The sequence below is a fragment of the Eubalaena glacialis genome, chromosome 16 (genome assembly GCF_028564815.1).
Source record: "Eubalaena glacialis isolate mEubGla1 chromosome 16, mEubGla1.1.hap2.+ XY, whole genome shotgun sequence".
Taxonomy (NCBI): Eukaryota; Metazoa; Chordata; class Mammalia; order Artiodactyla; family Balaenidae; genus Eubalaena; species Eubalaena glacialis.
Window position 1 is genome coordinate 82,816,181 of NC_083731.1, and position 6,049 is coordinate 82,822,229.

Consider the following 6,049-nt stretch of genomic DNA (forward strand, 5'->3'; position numbering starts at 1 on the left):
ATGAGGGCGAAGTCGTCAGGGATCGTGCAGGATCCAAGCAAGAGGAATTAGGAATCGAGCAAGAGGACAAAATCACAAGTCATCTTGCGTTAAGTGGAACTAGAACCAGAGTTTCTGAGATAGTTTCATGCCATCAAACTGGTCATCTCTGCACAGGAATTAGGAGCCGGCAGGGAGGTGAAAGAAAAGTGTGCTTGGAAAGAGGAGTGAGTAGGGACGTGTGACACCTTTCTTCTCACCAGACCATGTTCCTGGCACCAAAAATCGTTTTGTGGGACGGTCAATTTCATTGTTCTTCTGTCTCCACAGGTTCAACTGTGTCTCTCACCCCCATGTATGTTAGAGTTTTCCCAGTATGTGGAGGGTCTTTTATATTCATATTATTTGACAGCTACCTGGTCATTTGGCACATAGTAGGTGCTTAGTGATATTGAATATCTCCTGGCTAGGACACAGCTATTACCCACTTGGATGCAAAGAGGAAACAGTAAGTATGCATTGGAGACTGCCGGCACCATGTTTAGAAAGCAATTTACAACCATCCCTTAACCTTTCAAGGGGTTATTCTAACATAGACCTTAAGTGAACAGTGAAGTAACAAAAGGGAATTTATCAAAGGAGACAGAATAGGCATCAAAGTAAGGATCCCATGTATATATGCAAGGATTTCTTTAAACTGAAGAGCTCAACCAGAAGTTTCTGAGAGTAGAGTCCCATCCATGTAATGGAATGAATATAACAGATTTAGGCTCTCAAATTTATCGCAATGAATGGTGGGACACACAGACTTCTGTCGATGTTATTAGAAGGAATGAGCCTAGATTAGGATTTAGTAGTGGAGTCTAAATTAAGAAAGCAACACCCAATAACAGATTACTGTCTGGAAATAGTAGAGCTAATTAGCATAGCATAATTTAAGAGAAAAAAACTTTAAAAATAGAGCAGCGAGTACATAGAATTTTTGCAGTGAATTTTTATTAATATCTTACGTTTTTCTCATCTTAGGCAAGCTGTGAAATGGGGGGGGGGGTAACGTGCTGAATCGAGAGCCAGAAGATCTGTCACTTTCTACCTGAAGGCCTTGGGCGTAAAGCAGGTACTGCTCCGAGCCTCAGCTTCCTTATCTGTAAAACGAATATACGAGTACCCACTTCACTGGGCTGTAAAGATGAATAATTCTAACGATAATTTATAAATCGTAAAGCCACACACACCTAAGGTATTGCTCTTTTGTCTTATTGCTCTTTTGATCTTTGTTCTTTTTTTTTAATTTAATTTTATTTTTTAAATTTTTAAAATTATTTATTTATCTATTTTATTTTTGATTTCGTTGAGTCTTCATTCCTGCGTGCAGGCTTTCTCTAGTTGCGGTGAGCTGGGGCTACTCTTCGTTGCGGTGCGCGGGCTTCTCATTGTGGTGGCTTCTCTTGTTGTGGAGCATGGGCTCTAGGTGCGCGGGCTTCAGTAGCTGTGGCACGCAGGCTCAGTAGTTGTGGCTCACAGGCTCTAGAGCGCAGGCTCAGTAGTTGTGGCGCACGGGCTTAGTTGTTCTGCGGCATGTGGGATCTTCCCAGACCAGGGCTCAAACCCGTGTCCCCTGCACTGGCAGGCAGATTCTTAACCACGGCGCCACCAGGGAAGTCCTTCATTCTTTTTTATAGTCTTTCATTTCTGCTTCTGCTTCTGCAAACGGATGGTTGATACAGGTCCATTTCATTATGAGCAGTACAGCACTCTTCCCTGCCTTTGAATTTGGGTTCCTTGAGGCAACTCCGTTTAAGGATTAAGCAGAATTTTTTTCCTTTCTTCTTTCCCTCAACAAATACTGAACATCTGAAGTGAGCCGTATGATGACATTAAGGGCAGTGCCCAGAGTATTATGGGACCTTGGGGGAGGGGGAGAGGAATTGCCTGAGCTGAGTTTTCCAAGATGCCCGGGAGGCAACCAGGTGAAGAGGGAGAGGTGCCCCAAGGCCCAGGAAGGACCCAGGAAGGGGAAACAGCCTGTGTCCTCCAGAGGCCCTGAGAGCTTGGTCTTGCCATACTGTGAAGGGGGAGGGGGAGGGCCAAGCAGCCCCACAGCCGTGCTGAGAATCTCTACCTAAACGTGAGGAGTGTACACTGAGTGGGTTAGGCAACAGCGTGAGGGGTCAGGTCAGTGGTTTAAGTAAATCCTCTTTTCCAGGAGTAAGAGAAGCAAGGTTCCATTCACCTGCCAGAGTAGATCCATCACACAGAAACTAAGACCTCGAGGTTACCAACGCGCCTGTGACAGAGTTTTGAATTGACCAAAACCAATTGAGAGTAGTTGCATCGAATGGGTTAAATGGTAATTGGTGGTTTCCAATTCACGTCATCACAAGAAATTTCTTTCTGCCACACACACGTACAGAGGGAGCGTGATATGAAGAAGTCAAGATGGGGGTGGGTGGTGGAGGGAAGAGACCGCAACGAAAGAACACTCAAATTTTGCCTGTGAAGGAGAAGAGGGTCTAGCGGGGGAAGAGGGCGTGGGTCACATAGAGAGATATTACTTGAAAGGAGAGAAGAGTAACCAAGTTCATAGGCCAAGGGTAAGGAGCGGGGAGAGAGAGAGAACTTGATGCTCCAGGAGAGAGTAGACAGGGTCCCAGCCGGGAGAAAGCAGATGTGCCAGCAAGCTGTCCCCAGACTGAGCGTGTCCACACCACCTGGGCATTTGACGAGGACACGAGTTCTGAGTCAGTAAGTCGGGGGGTGAGCAAGATTCTGCTTTTCTAACAAGATCCCCAGGTGATTCATAACGCTTGAGAAGGACAGGTCTAGAGCCTTGTCCCAGGACCAGCAGCCTCGGCATCACCTGGGAACTGGTTAGAAACGCAGAAACGCAGCTCTCCCCCACTCCCCCACCGAGCTCCTGGTCAGGATCTGCAGCTAAACCTCCAAGAGATTCCAGGGCACATTCAAGTTTGAGGACCTCTGCTCCGGGTAACATGAGAGGCAAGGTTGTCTCCGGAATGAGAGGAAGAATGTGAAAGAGTTGATGGGAGACTTGGCCGGTGACTGTTTCCGAAAGCCCAGGAGAGGTCACGGACATTCTTCAGCAATGCCAAGTGCTTTGGATATGAATATACTGAGTGAAGTTTTTCCAGCTTGCTTGCTATATTTTGGCAAGACTTCCTGTTATTATGTGGTATGCAGTGCTTTTATTCAAGTGTCTTCATGTAAAAAAAAAAATGCTGCCTTTTCTCTTTGTTTTAGCTGATGGATTAACTCGTAAAACATTTTCTCCATTTCTGTGATGGACTCTGTATTATTAAGGGTTCTCTAGAAAAACAGAACCAATAGTGTGTGTGTGTGTGTGTGTGTGTGTGTGTGTGTGTGGAGAGAGAAAGAAACAGTTTAAGGAACTGGCTCACACAATTGTGGGGACTGGCAGGTCTTAAATCTGCAAAGTAGGCCAGCAGGCCAGAGGCCCAGGGCAGCCCAGGGCAGATCCGACATTGCAGTTCAAGTCTGAAGGTCATCTGTGCAAAATTTTGTCTTGCTCAGGGGAGGTCAGACTTTTGTTCTATTCAGGCCTTCAGCTGATGGGAGAGGCCCATTCACATTGTAGAGGGCAATCTGCTTTACTTAAAGTCCACTGATTTAAATGTTAGCCTCATCCAAAACACCCTCATAGAAACACCAAGAATGATGTTTGTCGACACATCTGGACACCGTGGCCCAGCCAAACTGACACTTAAAATTACCATCAGAGATCCAGGTCTTCCTGAGGTCACCTGGTTCATATCTGCCACTAAGGGGGGTTGTGTTTAAGCCGTCCAAGAATGATTGCTATGTTTTTATTGAAAAATCCAGAAAAGAAAAGTTTATAATGGTCTCTATTTTATTAGGACAGTCCAGTTTAACAGGGTAAATTCTAAGCTCTGCTTCTAACCTGCCACTCACCAAACTCACATTTTATCCAAATGAAGCCATAACAGCAAGTTCAGACCTTTGATTCTATCAAAACCTCATCAATCGTATATAAATGTCACCTCCTTCCTGGGCCATCTCTGCTGTCTCTGATTCTTGTGTTTTTCTCTTCTCTGAACCCTTGAGAACAATTACTAATGACTTGCAATATTGGTTCTCTCAAGTTTATTCAAGCCGTGAGTATCAAGTGTGAACACTCGTTTTAAATCTGTTAGACCAGCAGTTAGCCATCCAAATGAATGTTCTCTTCTTCAAAGTAATCATTTATTATAATGACACTGCCATTGCTTAAAGCATCTTTGAAATTCTTTAGAAACTCCCTTCAAACACTGATGCACATTCTTTCGAATTTCTTAAATCGGGGTATAACTTTGCTCTTTGAAGATAGACTCGGTATTTTAAACAGTAAGAAGACATTCGAGCTGATAATTAAGGTAGGCAATCAAGTTGGACAATGTTTTCCTTTGGCCAAAAATCAAACTCTAAGCATGAGGTAATAAGAGAAAAACTCCCTTATTCTGTAGATAATGTCTGGATTGCATTCTTGTTGGAAAAAATTAATAGCTTCCAAGGTGACTCTTTCACTGAGAGCTTCAGTAAATCAGTTGCTTGGATAAATTGATCCTTACATGTTTCTTTTAAAACTAAATTTTACAGTTACACGTTATTAATTTTATCTCCAAAACTGGATCATAAGCGTTTTAGATGCTTTCTTTTTTGAATCTCTCCCGTAGCACTGATTTTATTGTTCTTACTAGCTGTATACATGTCTTTTACAAGACTGGATGTTCCTTGAGAGCAAGGGCCATGTTTTAGGCACCTTTATATACCAGCTCCAGTGCACTGCACACAGTAGGCACTCAATCATATGTGATAAATGAATGAATGAATGGAATGAATGATTGCTTAGGCCATTCTTGTCCTATACATTTCTACTGATCTTAAACTGTTGAAGATGTCTGAATTAGGGCAAATATACATCCAGATTGAGGTCTCTTTTACCCAGGAAGATCTGTCCCAATAGACTTTTCACCCATTTTATAGATTTCCCAGTATCAATTCTTTGTGACATTTGCTAATGAAATATACATTAGCACAGTGGGTATTTCCTTAGAGGCAGTCATAAAACTTTGGTAAGTGAATATCGAATTGAGTAAATGCATTTGGCTCTGAGTTGACTGAAAACAATTTTTAATGATAAAAGAAACCGTCCAGGGGCTTCCCTGGTGGCACAGTGGTTAAGAATCCGCCTGCCAATGCAGGGGACACGGGTTTCAGCCCTGGTCCAGGAAGATCCCCCATGCCACGGAGAAACTAAGCCCGTGCGCCACAACTATTGAGCCTGCGCTCTAGAGCCCATGAGCCACAACTACTGAAGCTCATGAGCCACAACTACTGAAGCTCACAAGCCACAACTACTGAAGCCCGCGTGCCTAGAGCCCGTGCTCCACAACAAGAGACGCCACCGCAATGAGAAGCCCGCGCACAGCAACAAACAGTAGCCCCCGCTCGCTGCAACTAGAGAAAGCCCGCGCACAGCAATGAAGACCCAACGCAGCCAAAAATAATAAATAAATAAAATAATAAATTTAAAAAAAAAAAAAGAAAACTTCCAGATCTTTAGTCCATTCTTGGAGCGATTACCAATGGTTTTCCTGAATTCAACTATTTTCAAAAAATGGACTTTGTCAATTTTCGTGAATAGAGTTTCTATTTCCTTTGGGAAGCATTTACTATTTGATATTCACCTAAGGTTTGTTTGTTCTGGTGTATAACTTATTTTTTTGTTAATACTCTTCATTTTGCACCGAGTTTGAATAACAAATGTTTATCATCTTCTGTTATTAAGGAACATTCCCCTTCTCTGAAACATCAGTATCAATTTTTTTTTCTCCAAATACTTCATAGACCTATTCTTCAAAGAAGGCTCTTCTTGATAAAGTAGCTGTATAACCACAATTCTTACTGTAAGTAAGTTACAAGGCCAACATACCACCTGCAGAGCGTGACGGAAAGATCACACATACTTGGTCACAAATTTACTCAATTCAATGCTGAATGTTAAAGAAAAATTTAATTGCACAAATATAGT